Source organism: Hemiscyllium ocellatum, unplaced genomic scaffold (genome assembly GCF_020745735.1).
Source record: "Hemiscyllium ocellatum isolate sHemOce1 unplaced genomic scaffold, sHemOce1.pat.X.cur. scaffold_1764_pat_ctg1, whole genome shotgun sequence".
In the NCBI taxonomy this organism is placed as follows: domain Eukaryota; kingdom Metazoa; phylum Chordata; class Chondrichthyes; order Orectolobiformes; family Hemiscylliidae; genus Hemiscyllium; species Hemiscyllium ocellatum.
The window spans coordinates 33,716-54,644 of NW_026867871.1; the positions used below are offsets into that span (position 1 = coordinate 33,716).

A 20,929-nucleotide genomic window follows, 5' to 3' on the forward strand; every position below is an offset into this window, starting at 1 on the left:
CTACCTGCTGTACCTGCATGCTTACCTTCATTGAGTGGTGTACAGGAACCCCCAGATCTCTGTGTCCTGCCCCTTGACCTAAATTGATTCCATTTAGGTAGTAATCTGCCTTCCACCAAAGTGGGTAACCATTGATTTATCCACATTAAATTGCATCTGGCCACTCACCTAACTTGTCCAGGTCACCCTGTAATCTGCTAACATCCTGATGACATTTCACCCTGCCAGCCAGCTTAGTATCATCAGCAAATTTGCTAATGTTATGGCTAATAGCATCTTGTAGATGGTTAAGATATATGGTAAAAAGCTGCGGTGCCAGTAGTGATCCCTGCGGTACCCCCCTGGCCACTGCCTGCCATTGGGAAAGGGAGGCGTGGAGGAGTGCGGAAGGATGAGAGAATGCAGGCTGCAGCCTGATGAAGCAGGGGGAGGGCTTGCAGTTGGCCTGCGTGGGGATGTGGGAGACTACAGGAGCCTGGTGGGCAAGGGCTGGCTGAAAGGCAGCTGGAGGGACGGAGGGAGGGAAGCACGCACAGAGGAGGAAGAGCAAAGAGAAAAGAGAAAAAAAAACAAAGGGGATAAAGAGAAAGAGCAGCAAAGAAAATGTGGCTGGCCAGCACGCCTTGAAGTAGGGAGAAAAGGAAGGGCCGGTGCCTACGGCCATACTAGTCTGAAAACGCTGATCTCGGAAGCTAAGCAGACTCAGGCCTGGTTAGTACTTGGATGGGAGACCGCCTGGGAATACCAGGTGCAGTAGGCTTTTTCCGCCAGCAGGGGCTGCTCAAGTCACCCCTCTGCACTTGTGTTGTGCCACGCAATGGAGCGGCAGGTTATTTTTGCTGCTGCTGCTGCTGCTGTGCCGGCCATCAGTCGCCTGCAGGCACCAGACAGGGAGGGAGGAGAGCGGAGCGCTGCCGAAATCAGCGAGAAAGACGGAAAGAAAGGGATTGGGGCTGCACGCTGTCTGCGGGTGGCAGTCAGGAAAGGAGGACAATAGGTGCAGGAGTTGGCCATTCTGCCTTTCGAGCCTGCACCACCATTCAATATGATCATGGCTGATCATCCTTAATCAGTATCCTGTTCCTGCCTTATCTCCGTAACCCTTGATTCCACTATCCTTGAGAGCTCTATGCAACTCTTTCTTAAATGAATCCAGAGACTGGGCCTCCACTGCCCTCTGGGGCAGAGCATTCCACACAGCCACCACTCTCTGGGTGAAGAAGTTTCTCCTCATCTCTGTCCTAAATGGTCTACCCCGTATTTTTAAGCAGTGTCCTCTGTTTCGGCACTCACCCAGCAGCGGAAACATGTTTCCTGCCGCCAGAGTGTCCAATCCTTTGATGATCTGAAATGTCTCAATCAGATCCCCTCTCAGTCTTCTAAACTCGAGGGTACACACAAGCCCAGTCGCTCCAGTCTTTCAGTGTAAGGTAATCCCGCCAGTCCAGGAATTGACCTGGTGAACCTACGCTGCATTCCCTCAATAGCCAGAATCAAATCTGGAGAGCAGAACTGCACACAGTACTCCAGGTGTGGTCTCACCAGGGCCCTGTACAGCTGCAAAAGAACCTCTTTGCTTCTATACTCCATCCCTCTTGTTATGAAGGCCAGCATGCTATTAGCCTTCTTCACTACCTGCTGTACCTGCATGCTTACCTTCATTGAGTGGTGTACAGGAACCCCCAGATCTCTCTGTCCTGCCCCTTGACCTAAATTGATTCCATTTAGGTAGTAATCTGCCTTCCACCAAAGTGGGTAACCATTGATTTATCCACATTAAATTGCATCTGGCCACTCACCTAACTTGTCCAGGTCACCCTGTAATCTGCTAACATCCTGATGACATTTCACCCTGCCAGCCAGCTTAGTATCATCAGCAAATTTGCTAATGTTATGGCTAATAGCATCTTGTAGATGGTTAAGATATATGGTAAAAAGCTGCGGTGCCAGTAGTGATCCCTGCGGTACCCCCCTGGCCACTGCCTGCCATTGGGAAAGGGAGGCGTGGAGGAGTGCGGAAGGATGAGAGAATGCAGGCTGCAGCCTGATGAAGCAGGGGGAGGGCTTGCAGTTGGCCTGCGTGGGGATGTGGGAGACTACAGGAGCCTGGTGGGCAAGGGCTGGCTGAAAGGCAGCTGGAGGGACGGAGGGAGGGAAGCACGCACAGAGGAGGAAGAGCAAAGAGAAAAGAGAAAAAAAAAAACAAAGGGGATAAAGAGAAAGAGCAGCAAAGAAAATGTGGCTGGCCAGCACGCCTTGAAGTAGGGAGAAAAGGAAGGGCCGGTGCCTACGGCCATACTAGTCTGAAAACGCCTGATCTCGGAAAGCTAAGCAGACTCAGGCCTGGTTAGTACTTGGATGGGAGACCGCCTGGGAATACCAGGTGCAGTAGGCTTTTTCCGCCAGCAGGGGCTGCTCAAGTCACCCCTCTGCACTTGTGTTGTGCCACGCAATGGAGCGGCAGGTTATTTTTGCTGCTGCTGCTGCTGCTGCTGCTGCTGTGCCGGCCATCAGTCGCCTGCAGGCACCAGACAGGGAGGGGAGGAGAGCGGAGCGCTGCCGAAATCAGCGAGAAAGACGGAAAGAAAGGGATTGGGGCTGCACGCTGTCTGCGGGTGGCAGTCAGGAAAGGAGGACAATAGGTGCAGGAGTTGGCCATTCTGCCTTTCGAGCCTGCACCACCATTCAATATGATCATGGCTGATCATCCTTAATCAGTATCCTGTTCCTGCCTTATCTCCGTAACCCTTGATTCCACTATCCTTGAGAGCTCTATGCAACTCTTTCTTAAATGAATCCAGAGACTGGGCCTCCACTGCCCTCTGGGGCAGAGCATTCCACACAGCCACCACTCTCTGGGTGAAGAAGTTTCTCCTCATCTCTGTCCTAAATGGTCTACCCCGTATTTTTAAGCAGTGTCCTCTGTTTCGGCACTCACCCAGCAGCGGAAACATGTTTCCTGCCGCCAGAGTGTCCAATCCTTTGATGATCTGAAATGTCTCAATCAGATCCCCTCTCAGTCTTCTAAACTCGAGGGTACACACAAGCCCAGTCGCTCCAGTCTTTCAGTGTAAGGTAATCCCGCCAGTCCAGGAATTGACCTGGTGAACCTACGCTGCATTCCCTCAATAGCCAGAATCAAATCTGGAGAGCAGAACTGCACACAGTACTCCAGGTGTGGTCTCACCAGGGCCCTGTACAGCTGCAAAAGAACCTCTTTGCTTCTATACTCCATCCCTCTTGTTATGAAGGCCAGCATGCTATTAGCCTTCTTCACTACCTGCTGTACCTGCATGCTTACCTTCATTGAGTGGTGTACAGGAACCCCCAGATCTCTCTGTCCTGCCCCTTGACCTAAATTGATTCCATTTAGGTAGTAATCTGCCTTCCACCAAAGTGGGTAACCATTGATTTATCCACATTAAATTGCATCTGGCCACTCACCTAACTTGTCCAGGTCACCCTGTAATCTGCTAACATCCTGATGACATTTCACCCTGCCAGCCAGCTTAGTATCATCAGCAAATTTGCTAATGTTATGGCTAATAGCATCTTGTAGATGGTTAAGATATATGGTAAAAAGCTGCGGTGCCAGTAGTGATCCCTGCGGTACCCCCCCTGGCCACTGCCTGCCATTGGGAAAGGGAGGCGTGGAGGAGTGCGGAAGGATGAGAGAATGCAGGCTGCAGCCTGATGAAGCAGGGGGAGGGCTTGCAGTTGGCCTGCGTGGGGATGTGGGAGACTACAGGAGCCTGGTGGGCAAGGGCTGGCTGAAAGGCAGCTGGAGGGACGGAGGGAGGGAAGCACGCACAGAGGAGGAAGAGCAAAGAGAAAAGAGAAAAAAAAAACAAAGGGGATAAAGAGAAAGAGCAGCAAAGAAAATGTGGCTGGCCAGCACGCCTTGAAGTAGGGAGAAAAGGAAGGGGCCGGTGCCTACGGCCATACTAGTCTGAAACGCCCGATCTCGTCTGATCTCGGAAGCTAAGCAGACTCAGGCCTGGTTAGTACTTGGGTGGGAGACCGCCTGGGAATACCAGGTGCAGTAGGCTTTTTCCGCCAGCAGGGGCTGCTCAAGTCACCCCTCTGCACTTGTGTTGTGCCACGCAATGGAGCGGCAGGTTATTTTTGCTGCTGCTGCTGCTGCTGCTGCTGCTGCTGTGCCGGCCATCAGTCGCCTGCAGGCACCAGACAGGGAGGGGAGGAGAGCGGAGCGCTGCCGAAATCAGCGAGAAAGACGGAAAGAAAGGGATTGGGGCTGCACGCTGTCTGCGGGTGGCAGTCAGGAAAGGAGGACAATAGGTGCAGGAGTTGGCCATTCTGCCTTTCGAGCCTGCACCACCATTCAATATGATCATGGCTGATCATCCTTAATCAGTATCCTGTTCCTGCCTTATCTCCGTAACCCTTGATTCCACTATCCTTGAGAGCTCTATGCAACTCTTTCTTAAATGAATCCAGAGACTGGGCCTCCACTGCCCTCTGGGGCAGAGCATTCCACACAGCCACCACTCTCTGGGTGAAGAAGTTTCTCCTCATCTCTGTCCTAAATGGTCTACCCCGTATTTTTAAGCAGTGTCCTCTGTTTCGGCACTCACCCAGCAGCGGAAACATGTTTCCTGCCGCCAGAGTGTCCAATCCTTTGATGATCTGAAATGTCTCAATCAGATCCCCTCTCAGTCTTCTAAACTCGAGGGTACACACAAGCCCAGTCGCTCCAGTCTTTCAGTGTAAGGTAATCCCGCCAGTCCAGGAATTGACCTGGTGAACCTACGCTGCATTCCCTCAATAGCCAGAATCAAATCTGGAGAGCAGAACTGCACACAGTACTCCAGGTGTGGTCTCACCAGGGCCCTGTACAGCTGCAAAAGAACCTCTTTGCTTCTATACTCCATCCCTCTTGTTATGAAGGCCAGCATGCTATTAGCCTTCTTCACTACCTGCTGTACCTGCATGCTTACCTTCATTGAGTGGTGTACAGGAACCCCCAGATCTCTCTGTCCTGCCCCTTGACCTAAATTGATTCCATTTAGGTAGTAATCTGCCTTCACCAAAGTGGGTAACCATTGATTTATCCACATTAAATTGCATCTGGCCACTCACCTAACTTGTCCAGGTCACCCTGTAATCTGCTAACATCCTGATGACATTTCACCCTGCCAGCCAGCTTAGTATCATCAGCAAATTTGCTAATGTTATGGCTAATAGCATCTTGTAGATGGTTAAGATATATGGTAAAAAGCTGCGGTGCCAGTAGTGATCCCTGCGGTACCCCCCTGGCCACTGCCTGCCATTGGGAAAGGGAGGCGTGGAGGAGTGCGGAAGGATGAGAGAATGCAGGCTGCAGCCTGATGAAGCAGGGGGAGGGCTTGCAGTTGGCCTGCGTGGGGATGTGGGAGACTACAGGAGCCTGGTGGGCAAGGGCTGGCTGAAAGGCAGCTGGAGGGACGGAGGGAGGGAAGCACGCACAGAGGAGGAAGAGCAAAGAGAAAAGAGAAAAAAAAAACAAAGGGGATAAAGAGAAAGAGCAGCAAAGAAAATGTGGCTGGCCAGCACGCCTTGAAGTAGGGAAAAAGGAAGGGGCCGGTGCCTACGGCCATACTAGTCTGAAAACGCCCGATCTCGTCTGATCTCGGAAGCTAAGCAGACTCAGGCCTGGTTAGTACTTGGATGGGAGACCGCCTGGGAATACCAGGTGCAGTAGGCTTTTTCCGCCAGCAGGGGCTGCACTTGTGTTGTGCCACGCAATGGAGCGGCAGGTTATTTTTGCTGCTGCTGCTGCTGCTGCTGCTGCTGCTGCTGTGCCGGCCATCAGTCGCCTGCAGGCACCAGACAGGGAGGGGAGGAGAGCGGAGCGCTGCCGAAATCAGCGAGAAAGACGGAAAGAAAGGGATTGGGGCTGCACGCTGTCTGCGGGTGGCAGTCAGGAAAGGAGGACAATAGGTGCAGGAGTTGGCCATTCTGCCTTTCGAGCCTGCACCACCATTCAATATGATCATGGCTGATCATCCTTAATCAGTATCCTGTTCCTGCCTTATCTCCGTAACCCTTGATTCCACTATCCTTGAGAGCTCTATGCAACTCTTTCTTAAATGAATCCAGAGACTGGGCCTCCACTGCCCTCTGGGGCAGAGCATTCCACACAGCCACCACTCTCTGGGTGAAGAAGTTTCTCCTCATCTCTGTCCTAAATGGTCTACCCCGTATTTTTAAGCAGTGTCCTCTGTTTCGGCACTCACCCAGCAGCGGAAACATGTTTCCTGCCGCCAGAGTGTCCAATCCTTTGATGATCTGAAATGTCTCAATCAGATCCCCTCTCAGTCTTCTAAACTCGAGGGTACACACAAGCCCAGTCGCTCCAGTCTTTCAGTGTAAGGTAATCCCGCCAGTCCAGGAATTGACCTGGTGAACCTACGCTGCATTCCCTCAATAGCCAGAATCAAATCTGGAGAGCAGAACTGCACACAGTACTCCAGGTGTGGTCTCACCAGGGCCCTGTACAGCTGCAAAAGAACCTCTTTGCTTCTATACTCCATCCCTCTTGTTATGAAGGCCAGCATGCTATTAGCCTTCTTCACTACCTGCTGTACCTGCATGCTTACCTTCATTGAGTGGTGTACAGGAACCCCCAGATCTCTCTGTCCTGCCCCTTGACCTAAATTGATTCCATTTAGGTAGTAATCTGCCTTCCACCAAAGTGGGTAACCATTGATTTATCCACATTAAATTGCATCTGGCCACTCACCTAACTTGTCCAGGTCACCCTGTAATCTGCTAACATCCTGATGACATTTCACCCTGCCAGCCAGCTTAGTATCATCAGCAAATTTGCTAATGTTATGGCTAATAGCATCTTGTAGATGGTTAAGATATATGGTAAAAAGCTGCGGTGCCAGTAGTGATCCCTGCGGTACCCCCCTGGCCACTGCCTGCCATTGGGAAAGGGAGGCGTGGAGGAGTGCGGAAGGATGAGAGAATGCAGGCTGCAGCCTGATGAAGCAGGGGGAGGGCTTGCAGTTGGCCTGCGTGGGGATGTGGGAGACTACAGGAGCCTGGTGGGCAAGGGCTGGCTGAAAGGCAGCTGGAGGGACGGAGGGAGGGAAGCACGCACAGAGGAGGAAGAGCAAAGAGAAAAGAGAAAAAAAAAACAAAGGGGATAAAGAGAAAGAGCAGCAAAGAAAATGTGGCTGGCCAGCACGCCTTGAAGTAGGGAGAAAAGGAAGGGGCCGGTGCCTACGGCCATACTAGTCTGAAAACGCCCGATCTCGTCTGATCTCGGAAGCTAAGCAGACTCAGGCCTGGTTAGTACTTGGATGGGAGACCGCCTGGGAATACCAGGTGCAGTAGGCTTTTTCCGCCAGCAGGGGCTGCTCAAGTCACCCCTCTGCACTTGTGTTGTGCCACGCAATGGAGCGGCAGGTTATTTTTGCTGCTGCTGCTGCTGCTGCTGCCGGCCATCAGTCGCCTGCAGGCACCAGACAGGGAGGGGAGGAGAGCGGAGCGCTGCCGAAATCAGCGAGAAAGACGGAAAGAAAGGGATTGGGGCTGCACGCTGTCTGCGGGTGGCAGTCAGGAAAGGAGGACAATAGGTGCAGGAGTTGGCCATTCTGCCTTTCGAGCCTGCACCACCATTCAATATGATCATGGCTGATCATCCTTAATCAGTATCCTGTTCCTGCCTTATCTCCGTAACCCTTGATTCCACTATCCTTGAGAGCTCTATGCAACTCTTTCTTAAATGAATCCAGAGACTGGGCCTCCACTGCCCTCTGGGGCAGAGCATTCCACACAGCCACCACTCTCTGGGTGAAGAAGTTTCTCCTCATCTCTGTCCTAAATGGTCTACCCCGTATTTTTAAGCAGTGTCCTCTGTTTCGGCACTCACCCAGCAGCGGAAACATGTTTCCTGCCGCCAGAGTGTCCAATCCTTTGATGATCTGAAATGTCTCAATCAGATCCCCTCTCAGTCTTCTAAACTCGAGGGTACACACAAGCCCAGTCGCTCCAGTCTTTCAGTGTAAGGTAATCCCGCCAGTCCAGGAATTGACCTGGTGAACCTACGCTGCATTCCCTCAATAGCAGAGCAGTCCCACCTCCCCACACCAAATGCAAGCATCATCACCAGTAAACCATCAGTCCCCCGCCAGTCCCCCCCCCCCCCTCAATAGCCAGAATCAAATCTGGAGAGCAGAACTGCACACAGTACTCCAGGTGTGGTCTCACCAGGGCCCTGTACAGCTGCAAAAGAACCTCTTTGCTTCTATACTCCATCCCTCTTGTTATGAAGGCCAGCATGCTATTAGCCTTCTTCACTACCTGCTGTACCTGCATGCTTACCTTCATTGAGTGGTGTACAGGAACCCCCAGATCTCTCTGTCCTGCCCCTTGACCTAAATTGATTCCATTTAGGTAGTAATCTGCCTTCCACCAAAGTGGGTAACCATTGATTTATCCACATTAAATTGCATCTGGCCACTCACCTAACTTGTCCAGGTCACCCTGTAATCTGCTAACATCCTGATGACATTTCACCCTGCCAGCCAGCTTAGTATCATCAGCAAATTTGCTAATGTTATGGCTAATAGCATCTTGTAGATGGTTAAGATATATGGTAAAAAGCTGCGGTGCCAGTAGTGATCCCTGCGGTACCCCCCTGGCCACTGCCTGCCATTGGGAAAGGGAGGCGTGGAGGAGTGCGGAAGGATGAGAGAATGCAGGCTGCAGCCTGATGAAGCAGGGGGAGGGCTTGCAGTTGGCCTGCGTGGGGATGTGGGAGACTACAGGAGCCTGGTGGGCAAGGGCTGGCTGAAAGGCAGCTGGAGGGACGGAGGGAGGGAAGCACGCACAGAGGAGGAAGAGCAAAGAGAAAAGAAAAAAAAAAACAAAGGGGATAAAGAGAAAGAGCAGCAAAGAAAATGTGGCTGGCCAGCACGCCTTGAAGTAGGGAGAAAAGGAAGGGGCCGGTGCCTACGGCCATACTAGTCTGAAAACGCCCGATCTCGTCTGATCTCGGAAGCTAAGCAGACTCAGGCCTGGTTAGTACTTGGATGGGAGACCGCCTGGGAATACCAGGTGCAGTAGGCTTTTTCCGCCAGCAGGGGCTGCTCAAGTCACCCCTCTGCACTTGTGTTGTGCCACGCAATGGAGCGGCAGGTTATTTTTGCTGCTGCTGCTGCTGCTGCTGCTGCTGTGCCGGCATCAGCAGTCGCCTGCAGGCACCAGACAGGGAGGGGAGGAGAGCGGAGCGCTGCCGAAATCAGCGAGAAAGACGGAAAGAAAGGGATTGGGGCTGCACGCTGTCTGCGGGTGGCAGTCAGGAAAGGAGGACAATAGGTGCAGGAGTTGGCCATTCTGCCTTTCGAGCCTGCACCACCATTCAATATGATCATGGCTGATCATCCTTAATCAGTATCCTGTTCCTGCCTTATCTCCGTAACCCTTGATTCCACTATCCTTGAGAGCTCTATGCAACTCTTTCTTAAATGAATCCAGAGACTGGGCCTCCACTGCCCTCTGGGGCAGAGCATTCCACACAGCCACCACTCTCTGGGTGAAGAAGTTTCTCCTCATCTCTGTCCTAAATGGTCTACCCCGTATTTTTAAGCAGTGTCCTCTGTTTCGGCACTCACCCAGCAGCGGAAACATGTTTCCTGCCGCCAGAGTGTCCAATCCTTTGATGATCTGAAATGTCTCAATCAGATCCCCTCTCAGTCTTCTAAACTCGAGGGTACACACAAGCCCAGTCGCTCCAGTCTTTCAGTGTAAGGTAATCCCGCCAGTCCAGGAATTGACCTGGTGAACCTACGCTGCATTCCCTCAATAGCCAGAATCAAATCTGGAGAGCAGAACTGCACACAGTACTCCAGGTGTGGTCTCACCAGGGCCCTGTACAGCTGCAAAAGAACCTCTTTGCTTCTATACTCCATCCCTCTTGTTATGAAGGCCAGCATGCTATTAGCCTTCTTCACTACCTGCTGTACCTGCATGCTTACCTTCATTGAGTGGTGTACAGGAACCCCCAGATCTCTCTGTCCTGCCCCTTGACCTAAATTGATTCCATTTAGGTAGTAATCTGCCTTCCACCAAAGTGGGTAACCATTGATTTATCCACATTAAATTGCATCTGGCCACTCACCTAACTTGTCCAGGTCACCCTGTAATCTGCTAACATCCTGATGACATTTCACCCTGCCAGCCAGCTTAGTATCATCAGCAAATTTGCTAATGTTATGGCTAATAGCATCTTGTAGATGGTTAAGATATATGGTAAAAAGCTGCGGTGCCAGTAGTGATCCCTGCGGTACCCCCCTGGCCACTGCCTGCCATTGGGAAAGGGAGGCGTGGAGGAGTGCGGAAGGATGAGAGAATGCAGGCTGCAGCCTGATGAAGCAGGGGGAGGGCTTGCAGTTGGCCTGCGTGGGGATGTGGGAGACTACAGGAGCCTGGTGGGCAAGGGCTGGCTGAAAGGCAGCTGGAGGGACGGAGGGAGGGAAGCACGCACAGAGGAGGAAGAGCAAAGAGAAAAGAGAAAAAAAAACAAAGGGGATAAAGAGAAAGAGCAGCAAAGAAAATGTGGCTGGCCAGCACGCCTTGAAGTAGGGAGAAAAGGAAGGGGCCGTGCCTACGGCCATACTAGTCTGAAAACGCCCGATCTCGTCTGATCTCGGAAGCTAAGCAGACTCAGGCCTGGTTAGTACTTGGATGGGAGACCGCCTGGGAATACCAGGTGCAGTAGGCTTTTTCCGCCAGCAGGGGCTGCTCAAGTCACCCCTCTGCACTTGTGTTGTGCCACGCAATGGAGCGGCAGGTTATTTTTGCTGCTGCTGCTGCTGCTGCTGCTGCTGCTGTGCCGGCCATCAGTCGCCTGCAGGCACCAGACAGGGAGGGGAGGAGAGCGGAGCGCTGCCGAAATCAGCGAGAAAGACGGAAAGAAAGGGATTGGGGCTGCACGCTGTCTGCGGGTGGCAGTCAGGAAAGGAGGACAATAGGTGCAGGAGTTGGCCATTCTGCCTTTCGAGCCTGCACCACCATTCAATATGATCATGGCTGATCATCCTTAATCAGTATCCTGTTCCTGCCTTATCTCCGTAACCCTTGATTCCACTATCCTTGAGAGCTCTATGCAACTCTTTCTTAAATGAATCCAGAGACTGGGCCTCCACTGCCCTCTGGGGCAGAGCATTCCACACAGCCACCACTCTCTGGGTGAAGAAGTTTCTCCTCATCTCTGTCCTAAATGGTCTACCCCGTATTTTTAAGCAGTGTCCTCTGTTTCGGCACTCACCCAGCAGCGGAAACATGTTTCCTGCCGCCAGAGTGTCCAATCCTTTGATGATCTGAAATGTCTCAATCAGATCCCCTCTCAGTCTTCTAAACTCTCGAGGGTACACACAAGCCCAGTCGCTCCAGTCTTTCAGTGTAAGGTAATCCCGCCAGTCCAGGAATTGACCTGGTGAACCTACGCTGCATTCCCTCAATAGCCAGAATCAAATCTGGAGAGCAGAACTGCACACAGTACTCCAGGTGTGGTCTCACCAGGGCCCTGTACAGCTGCAAAAGAACCTCTTTGCTTCTATACTCCATCCCTCTTGTTATGAAGGCCAGCATGCTATTAGCCTTCTTCACTACCTGCTGTACCTGCATGCTTACCTTCATTGAGTGGTGTACAGGAACCCCCAGATCTCTCTGTCCTGCCCCTTGACCTAAATTGATTCCATTTAGGTAGTAATCTGCCTTCCACCAAAGTGGGTAACCATTGATTTATCCACATTAAATTGCATCTGGCCACTCACCTAACTTGTCCAGGTCACCCTGTAATCTGCTAACATCCTGATGACATTTCACCCTGCCAGCCAGCTTAGTATCATCAGCAAATTTGCTAATGTTATGGCTAATAGCATCTTGTAGATGGTTAAGATATATGGTAAAAAGCTGCGGTGCCAGTAGTGATCCCTGCGGTACCCCCCTGGCCACTGCCTGCCATTGGGAAAGGGAGGCGTGGAGGAGTGCGGAAGGATGAGAGAATGCAGGCTGCAGCCTGATGAAGCAGGGGGAGGGCTTGCAGTTGGCCTGCGTGGGGATGTGGGAGACTACAGGAGCCTGGTGGGCAAGGGCTGGCTGAAAGGCAGCTGGAGGGACGGAGGGAGGGAAGCACGCACAGAGGAGGAAGAGCAAAGAGAAAAGAGAAAAAAAAAACAAAGGGGATAAAGAGAAAGAGCAGCAAAGAAAATGTGGCTGGCCAGCACGCCTTGAAGTAGGGAGAAAAGGAAGGGGCCGGTGCCTACGGCCATACTAGTCTGAAAACGCCCGATCTCGTCTGATCTCGGAAGCTAAGCAGACTCAGGCCTGGTTAGTACTTGGATGGGAGACCGCCTGGGAATACCAGGTGCAGTAGGCTTTTTCCGCCAGCAGGGGCTGCTCAAGTCACCCCTCTGCACTTGTGTTGTGCCACGCAATGGAGCGGCAGGTTATTTTTGCTGCTGCTGCTGCTGCTGCTGCTGCTGTGCCGGCCATCAGTCGCCTGCAGGCACCAGACAGGGAGGGGAGGAGAGCGGAGCGCTGCCGAAATCAGCGAGAAAGACGGAAAGAAAGGGATTGGGGCTGCACGCTGTCTGCGGGTGGCAGTCAGGAAAGGAGGACAATAGGTGCAGGAGTTGGCCATTCTGCCTTTCGAGCCTGCACCACCATTCAATATGATCATGGCTGATCATCCTTAATCAGTATCCTGTTCCTGCCTTATCTCCGTAACCCTTGATTCCACTATCCTTGAGAGCTCTATGCAACTCTTTCTTAAATGAATCCAGAGACTGGGCCTCCACTGCCCTCTGGGGCAGAGCATTCCACACAGCCACCACTCTCTGGGTGAAGAAGTTTCTCCTCATCTCTGTCCTAAATGGTCTACCCCGTATTTTTAAGCAGTGTCCTCTGTTTCGGCACTCACCCAGCAGCGGAAACATGTTTCCTGCCGCCAGAGTGTCCAATCCTTTGATGATCTGAAATGTCTCAATCAGATCCCCTCTCAGTCTTCTAAACTCGAGGGTACACACAAGCCCAGTCGCTCCAGTCTTTCAGTGTAAGGTAATCCCGCCAGTCCAGGAATTGACCTGGTGAACCTACGCTGCATTCCCTCAATAGCCAGAATCAAATCTGGAGAGCAGAACTGCACACAGTACTCCAGGTGTGGTCTCACCAGGGCCCTGTACAGCTGCAAAAGAACCTCTTTGCTTCTATACTCCATCCCTCCCTTGTTATGAAGGCCAGCATGCTATTAGCCTTCTTCACTACCTGCTGTACCTGCATGCTTACCTTCATTGAGTGGTGTACAGGAACCCCCAGATCTCTCTGTCCTGCCCCTTGACCTAAATTGATTCCATTTAGGTAGTAATCTGCCTTCCACCAAAGTGGGTAACCATTGATTTATCCACATTAAATTGCATCTGGCCACTCACCTAACTTGTCCAGGTCACCCTGTAATCTGCTAACATCCTGATGACATTTCACCCTGCCAGCCAGCTTAGTATCATCAGCAAATTTGCTAATGTTATGGCTAATAGCATCTTGTAGATGGTTAAGATATATGGTAAAAAGCTGCGGTGCCAGTAGTGATCCCTGCGGTACCCCCCCTGGCCACTGCCTGCCATTGGGAAAGGGAGGCGTGGAGGAGTGCGGAAGGATGAGAGAATGCAGGCTGCAGCCTGATGAAGCAGGGGGAGGGCTTGCAGTTGGCCTGCGTGGGGATGTGGGAGACTACAGGAGCCTGGTGGGCAAGGGCTGGCTGAAAGGCAGCTGGAGGGACGGAGGGAGGGAAGCACGCACAGAGGAGGAAGAGCAAAGAGAAAAGAGAAAAAAAAAACAAAGGGGATAAAGAGAAAGAGCAGCAAAGAAAATGTGGCTGGCCAGCACGCCTTGAAGTAGGGAGAAAAGGAAGGGCCGGTGCCTACGGCCATACTAGTCTGAAAACGCCCGATCTCGTCTGATCTCGGAAGCTAAGCAGACTCAGGCCTGGTTAGTACTTGGATGGGAGACCGCCTGGGAATACCAGGTGCAGTAGGCTTTTTCCGCCAGCAGGGGCTGCTCAAGTCACCCCTCTGCACTTGTGTTGTGCCACGCAATGGAGCGGCAGGTTATTTTTGCTGCTGCTGCTGCTGCTGCTGTTGCCGGCCATCAGTCGCCTGCAGGCACCAGACAGGGAGGGGAGGAGAGCGGAGCGCTGCCGAAATCAGCGAGAAAGACGGAAAGAAAGGGATTGGGGCTGCACGCTGTCTGCGGGTGGCAGTCAGGAAAGGAGGACAATAGGTGCAGGAGTTGGCCATTCTGCCTTTCGAGCCTGCACCACCATTCAATATGATCATGGCTGATCATCCTTAATCAGTATCCTGTTCCTGCCTTATCTCCGTAACCCTTGATTCCACTATCCTTGAGAGCTCTATGCAACTCTTTCTTAAATGAATCCAGAGACTGGGCCTCCACTGCCCTCTGGGGCAGAGCATTCCACACAGCCACCACTCTCTGGGTGAAGAAGTTTCTCCTCATCTCTGTCCTAAATGGTCTACCCCGTATTTTTAAGCAGTGTCCTCTGTTTCGGCACTCACCCAGCAGCGGAAACATGTTTCCTGCCGCCAGAGTGTCCAATCCTTTGATGATCTGAAATGTCTCAATCAGATCCCCTCTCAGTCTTCTAAACTCGAGGGTACACACAAGCCCAGTCGCTCCAGTCTTTCAGTGTAAGGTAATCCCGCCAGTCCAGGAATTGACCTGGTGAACCTACGCTGCATTCCCTCAATAGCCAGAATCAAATCTGGAGAGCAGAACTGCACACAGTACTCCAGGTGTGGTCTCACCAGGGCCCTGTACAGCTGCAAAAGAACCTCTTTGCTTCTATACTCCATCCCTCTTGTTATGAAGGCCAGCATGCTATTAGCCTTCTTCACTACCTGCTGTACCTGCATGCTTACCTTCATTGAGTGGTGTACAGGAACCCCCAGATCTCTCTGTCCTGCCCCTTGACCTAAATTGATTCCATTTAGGTAGTAATCTGCCTTCCACCAAAGTGGGTAACCATTGATTTATCCACATTAAATTGCATCTGGCCACTCACCTAACTTGTCCAGGTCACCCTGTAATCTGCTAACATCCTGATGACATTTCACCCTGCCAGCCAGCTTAGTATCATCAGCAAATTTGCTAATGTTATGGCTAATAGCATCTTGTAGATGGTTAAGATATATGGTAAAAAGCTGCGGTGCCAGTAGTGATCCCTGCGGTACCCCCCTGGCCACTGCCTGCCATTGGGAAAGGGAGGCGTGGAGGAGTGCGGAAGGATGAGAGAATGCAGGCTGCAGCCTGATGAAGCAGGGGGAGGGCTTGCAGTTGGCCTGCGTGGGGATGTGGGAGACTACAGGAGCCTGGTGGGCAAGGGCTGGCTGAAAGGCAGCTGGAGGGACGGAGGGAGGGAAGCACGCACAGAGGAGGAAGAGCAAAGAGAAAAGAGAAAAAAAAACAAAGGGGATAAAGAGAAAGAGCAGCAAAGAAAATGTGGCTGGCCAGCACGCCTTGAAGTAGGGAGAAAAGGAAGGGGCCGGTGCCTACGGCCATACTAGTCTGAAAACGCCCGATCTCGGAAGCTAAGCAGACTCAGGCCTGGTTAGTACTTGGATGGGAGACCGCCTGGGAATACCAGGTGCAGTAGGCTTTTTCCGCCAGCAGGGGCTGCTCAAGTCACCCCTCTGCACTTGTGTTGTGCCACGCAATGGAGCGGCAGGTTATTTTTGCTGCTGCTGCTGCTGCTGCTGCTGCCGGCCATCAGTCGCCTGCAGGCACCAGACAGGGAGGGGAGGAGAGCGGAGCGCTGCCGAAATCAGCGAGAAAGACGGAAAGAAAGGGATTGGGGCTGCACGCTGTCTGCGGGTGGCAGTCAGGAAAGGAGGACAATAGGTGCAGGAGTTGGCCATTCTGCCTTTCGAGCCTGCACCACCATTCAATATGATCATGGCTGATCATCCTTAATCAGTATCCTGTTCCTGCCTTATCTCCGTAACCCTTGATTCCACTATCCTTGAGAGCTCTATGCAACTCTTTCTTAAATGAATCCAGAGACTGGGCCTCCACTGCCCTCTGGGGCAGAGCATTCCACACAGCCACCACTCTCTGGGTGAAGAAGTTTCTCCTCATCTCTGTCCTAAATGGTCTACCCCGTATTTTTAAGCAGTGTCCTCTGTTTCGGCACTCACCCAGCAGCGGAAACATGTTTCCTGCCGCCAGAGTGTCCAATCCTTTGATGATCTGAAATGTCTCAATCAGATCCCCTCTCAGTCTTCTAAACTCGAGGGTACACACAAGCCCAGTCGCTCCAGTCTTTCAGTGTAAGGTAATCCCGCCAGTCCAGGAATTGACCTGGTGAACCTACGCTGCATTCCCTCAATAGCCAGAATCAAATCTGGAGAGCAGAACTGCACACAGTACTCCAGGTGTGGTCTCACCAGGGCCCTGTACAGCTGCAAAAGAACCTCTTTGCTTCTATACTCCATCCCTCTTGTTATGAAGGCCAGCATGCTATTAGCCTTCTTCACTACCTGCTGTACCTGCATGCTTACCTTCATTGAGTGGTGTACAGGAACCCCCAGATCTCTCTGTCCTGCCCCTTGACCTAAATTGATTCCATTTAGGTAGTAATCTGCCTTCCACCAAAGTGGGTAACCATTGATTTATCCACATTAAATTGCATCTGGCCACTCACCTAACTTGTCCAGGTCACCCTGTAATCTGCTAACATCCTGATGACATTTCACCCTGCCAGCCAGCTTAGTATCATCAGCAAATTTGCTAATGTTATGGCTAATAGCATCTTGTAGATGGTTAAGATATATGGTAAAAAGCTGCGGTGCCAGTAGTGATCCCTGCGGTACCCCCCTGGCCACTGCCTGCCATTGGGAAAGGGAGGCGTGGAGGAGTGCGGAAGGATGAGAGAATGCAGGCTGCAGCCTGATGAAGCAGGGGGAGGGCTTGCAGTTGGCCTGCGTGGGGATGTGGGAGACTACAGGAGCCTGGTGGGCAAGGGCTGGCTGAAAGGCAGCTGGAGGGACGGAGGGAGGGAAGCACGCACAGAGGAGGAAGAGCAAAGAGAAAAGAGAAAAAAAAAACAAAGGGGATAAAGAGAAAGAGCAGCAAAGAAAATGTGGCTGGCCAGCACGCCTTGAAGTAGGGAGAAAAGGAAGGGGCCGGTGCCTACGGCCATACTAGTCTGAAAACGCCCTGATCTCGGAAGCTAAGCAGACTCAGGCCTGGTTAGTACTTGGATGGGAGACCGCCTGGGAATACCAGGTGCAGTAGGCTTTTTCCGCCAGCAGGGGCTGCTCAAGTCACCCCTCTGCACTTGTGTTGTGCCACGCAATGGAGCGGCAGGTTATTTTTGCTGCTGCTGCTGCTGCTGCTGCTGTGCCGGCCATCAGTCGCCTGCAGGCACCAGACAGGGAGGGGAGGAGAGCGGAGCGCTGCCGAAATCAGCGAGAAAGACGGAAAGAAAGGGATTGGGGCTGCACGCTGTCTGCGGGTGGCAGTCAGGAAAGGAGGACAATAGGTGCAGGAGTTGGCCATTCTGCCTTTCGAGCCTGCACCACCATTCAATATGATCATGGCTGATCATCCTTAATCAGTATCCTGTTCCTGCCTTATCTCCGTAACCCTTGATTCCACTATCCTTGAGAGCTCTATGCAACTCTTTCTTAAATGAATCCAGAGACTGGGCCTCCACTGCCCTCTGGGGCAGAGCATTCCACACAGCCACCACTCTCTGGGTGAAGAAGTTTCTCCTCATCTCTGTCCTAAATGGTCTACCCCGTATTTTTAAGCAGTGTCCTCTGTTTCGGCACTCACCCAGCAGCGGAAACATGTTTCCTGCCGCCAGAGTGTCCAATCCTTTGATGATCTGAAATGTCTCAATCAGATCCCCTCTCAGTCTTCTAAACTCGAGGGTACACACAAGCCCAGTCGCTCCAGTCTTTCAGTGTAAGGTAATCCCGCCAGTCCAGGAATTGACCTGGTGAACCTACGCTGCATTCCCTCAATAGCCAGAATCAAATCTGGAGAGCAGAACTGCACACAGTACTCCAGGTGTGGTCTCACCAGGGCCCTGTACAGCTGCAAAAGAACCTCTTTGCTTCTATACTCCATCCCTCTTGTTATGAAGGCCAGCATGCTATTAGCCTTCTTCACTACCTGCTGTACCTGCATGCTTACCTTCATTGAGTGGTGTACAGGAACCCCCAGATCTCTCTGTCCTGCCCCTTGACCTAAATTGATTCCATTTAGGTAGTAATCTGCCTTCCACCAAAGTGGGTAACCATTGATTTATCCACATTAAATTGCATCTGGCCACTCACCTAACTTGTCCAGGTCACCCTGTAATCTGCTAACATCCTGATGACATTTCACCCTGCCAGCCAGCTTAGTATCATCAGCAAATTTGCTAATGTTATGGCTAATAGCATCTTGTAGATGGTTAAGATATATGGTAAAAAGCTGCGGTGCCAGTAGTGATCCCTGCGGTACCCCCCTGGCCACTGCCTGCCATTGGGAAAGGGAGGCGTGGAGGAGTGCGGAAGGATGAGAGAATGCAGGCTGCAGCCTGATGAAGCAGGGGAGGGCTTGCAGTTGGCCTGCGTGGGGATGTGGGAGACTACAGGAGCCTGGTGGGCAAGGGCTGGCTGAAAGGCAGCTGGAGGGACGGAGGGAGGGAAGCACGCACAGAGGAGGAAGAGCAAAGAGAAAAGAGAAAAAAAAAACAAAGGGGATAAAGAGAAAGAGCAGCAAAGAAAATGTGGCTGGCCAGCACGCCTTGAAGTAGGGAGAAAGGAAGGGGCCGTGCCTACGGCCATACTAGTCTGAAAACGCCCGATCTCGTCTGATCTCGGAAGCTAAGCAGACTCAGGCCTGGTTAGTACTTGGATGGGAGACCGCCTGGGAATACCAGGTGCAGTAGGCTTTTTTCCGCCAGCAGGGGCTGCTCAAGTCACCCCTCTGCACTTGTGTTGTGCCACGCAATGGAGCGGCAGGTTATTTTTGCTGCTGCTGCTGCTGCTGCTGCTGCTGCTGTGCCGCCATCAGTCGCCTGCAGGCACCAGACAGGGAGGGGAGGAGAGCGGAGCGCTGCCGAAATCAGCGAGAAAGACGGAAAGAAAGGGATTGGGGCTGCACGCTGTCTGCGGGTGGCAGTCAGGAAAGGAGGACAATAGGTGCAGGAGTTGGCCATTCTGCCTTTCGAGCCTGCACCACCATTCAATATGATCATGGCTGATCATCCTTAATCAGTATCCTGTTCCTGCCTTATCTCCGTAACCCTTGATTCCACTATCCTTGAGAGCTCTATGCAACTCTTTCTTAAATGAATCCAGAGACTGGGCCTCCACTGCCCTCTGGGGCAGAGCATTCCACACAGCCACCACTCTCTGGGTGAAGAAGTTTCTCCTCATCTCTGTCCTAAATGGTCTACCCCGTATTTTTAAGCAGTGTCCTCTGTTTCGGCACTCACCCAGCAGCGGAAACATGTTTCCTGCCGCCAGAGTGTCCAATCCTTTGATGATCTGAAATGTCTCAATCAGATCCCCTCTCAGTCTTCTAAACTCGAGGGTACACACAAGCCCAGTCGCTCCAGTCTTTCAGTGTAAGGTAATCCCGCCAGTCCAGGAATTGACCTGGTGAACCTACGCTGCATTCCCTCAATAGCCAGAATCAAATCTGGAGAGCAGAACTGCACACAGTACTCCAGGTGTGGTCTCACCAGGGCCCTGTACAGCTGCAAAAGAACCTCTTTGCTTCTATACTCCATCCCTCTTGTTATGAAGGCCAGCATGCTATTAGCCTTCTTCACTACCTGCTGTACCTGCATGCTTACCTTCATTGAGTGGTGTACAGGAACCCCCAGATCTCTCTGTCCTGCCCCTTGACCTAAATTGATTCCATTTAGGTAGTAATCTGCCTTCCACCAAAGTGGGTAACCATTGATTTATCCACATTAAATTGCATCTGGCCACTCACCTAACTTGTCCAGGTCACCCTGTAATCTGCTAACATCCTGATGACATTTCACCCTGCCAGCCAGCTTAGTATCATCAGCAAATTTGCTAATGTTATGGCTAATAGCATCTTGTAGATGGTTAAGATATATGGTAAAAAGCTGCGGTGCCAGTAGTGATCCCTGCGGTACCCCCCCCTGGCCACTGCCTGCCATTGGGAAAGGGAGGCGTGGAGGAGTGCGGAAGGATGAGAGAATGCAGGCTGCAGCCTTATGAAGCAGGGGGAGGGCTTGCAGTTGGCCTGCGTGGGGATGTGGGAGACTACAGGAGCCTGGTGGGCAAGGGCTGGCTGAAAGGCAGCTGGAGGGACGGAGGGAGGGAAGCACGCACAGAGGAGGAAGAGCAAAGAGAAAAGAGAAAAAAAAAACAAAGGGGATAAAGAGAAAGAGCAGCAAAGAAAATGTGGCTGGCCAGCACGCCTTGAAGTAGGGAGAAAGGAAGGGGCCGGTGCCTACAGCCATACTAGTCTGAAAACGCCCGATCTCGTCTGATCTCGGAAGCTAAGCAGACTCAGGCCTGGTTAGTACTTGGATGGGAGACCGCCTGGGAATACCAGGTGCAGTAGGCTTTTTCCCGCCAGCAGGGGCTGCTCAAGTCACCCCTCTGCACTTGTGTTGTGCCACGCAATGGAGCGGCAGGTTATTTTTGCTGCTGCTGCTGCCTGCTGCTGTGCCGGCCATCAGTCGCCTGCAGGCACCAGACAGGGAGGGGAGGAGAGCGGAGCGCTGCCGAAATCAGCGAGAAAGACGGAAAGAAAGGGATTGGGGCTGCACGCTGTCTGCGGGTGGCAGTCAGGAAAGGAGGACAATAGGTGCAGGAGTTGGCCATTCTGCCTTTCGAGCCTGCACCACCATTCAATATGA

General features: G+C 52.2%; 9 non-coding genes and 4 pseudogenes across 9 annotated transcripts; all 13 read left to right on the forward strand.

Annotated features, from left to right (window-relative positions):
• The first annotated feature begins 652 nt into the window (after nt 1-652).
• LOC132810503 (5S ribosomal RNA) lies at nt 653-760 on the forward strand (annotated as a pseudogene).
• A 1,525-nt stretch (nt 761-2,285) lies between these two features.
• LOC132810500 (5S ribosomal RNA) lies at nt 2,286-2,395 on the forward strand (annotated as a pseudogene).
• Nucleotides 2,396-3,931: 1,536 nt separating this feature from the next.
• Nucleotides 3,932-4,049, forward strand: LOC132810541 (5S ribosomal RNA). The gene has a single exon (XR_009642912.1). It is a non-coding gene; the product is annotated as a 5S ribosomal RNA (ribosomal RNA).
• Nucleotides 4,050-5,585: 1,536 nt separating this feature from the next.
• On the forward strand, nt 5,586-5,704 carry LOC132810518 (5S ribosomal RNA). Its single transcript, XR_009642889.1, has one exon. It is a non-coding gene; the product is annotated as a 5S ribosomal RNA (ribosomal RNA).
• A 1,524-nt stretch (nt 5,705-7,228) lies between these two features.
• On the forward strand, nt 7,229-7,347 carry LOC132810519 (5S ribosomal RNA). The gene has a single exon (XR_009642890.1). It is a non-coding gene; the product is annotated as a 5S ribosomal RNA (ribosomal RNA).
• A 1,615-nt stretch (nt 7,348-8,962) lies between these two features.
• Nucleotides 8,963-9,081, forward strand: LOC132810520 (5S ribosomal RNA). The gene has a single exon (XR_009642891.1). It is a non-coding gene; the product is annotated as a 5S ribosomal RNA (ribosomal RNA).
• Nucleotides 9,082-10,616: 1,535 nt separating this feature from the next.
• Nucleotides 10,617-10,735, forward strand: LOC132810521 (5S ribosomal RNA). Its single transcript, XR_009642892.1, has one exon. It is a non-coding gene; the product is annotated as a 5S ribosomal RNA (ribosomal RNA).
• Nucleotides 10,736-12,275: 1,540 nt separating this feature from the next.
• LOC132810522 (5S ribosomal RNA) lies at nt 12,276-12,394 on the forward strand. The gene has a single exon (XR_009642893.1). It is a non-coding gene; the product is annotated as a 5S ribosomal RNA (ribosomal RNA).
• Nucleotides 12,395-13,931: 1,537 nt separating this feature from the next.
• Nucleotides 13,932-14,050, forward strand: LOC132810523 (5S ribosomal RNA). The gene has a single exon (XR_009642894.1). It is a non-coding gene; the product is annotated as a 5S ribosomal RNA (ribosomal RNA).
• A 1,529-nt stretch (nt 14,051-15,579) lies between these two features.
• Nucleotides 15,580-15,688, forward strand: LOC132810553 (5S ribosomal RNA; annotated as a pseudogene).
• A 1,530-nt stretch (nt 15,689-17,218) lies between these two features.
• LOC132810556 (5S ribosomal RNA) lies at nt 17,219-17,328 on the forward strand (annotated as a pseudogene).
• Nucleotides 17,329-18,857: 1,529 nt separating this feature from the next.
• LOC132810524 (5S ribosomal RNA) lies at nt 18,858-18,976 on the forward strand. Its single transcript, XR_009642895.1, has one exon. It is a non-coding gene; the product is annotated as a 5S ribosomal RNA (ribosomal RNA).
• A 1,539-nt stretch (nt 18,977-20,515) lies between these two features.
• LOC132810535 (5S ribosomal RNA) lies at nt 20,516-20,634 on the forward strand. The gene has a single exon (XR_009642906.1). It is a non-coding gene; the product is annotated as a 5S ribosomal RNA (ribosomal RNA).
• The last annotated feature ends 295 nt before the right edge of the window (nt 20,635-20,929 follow it).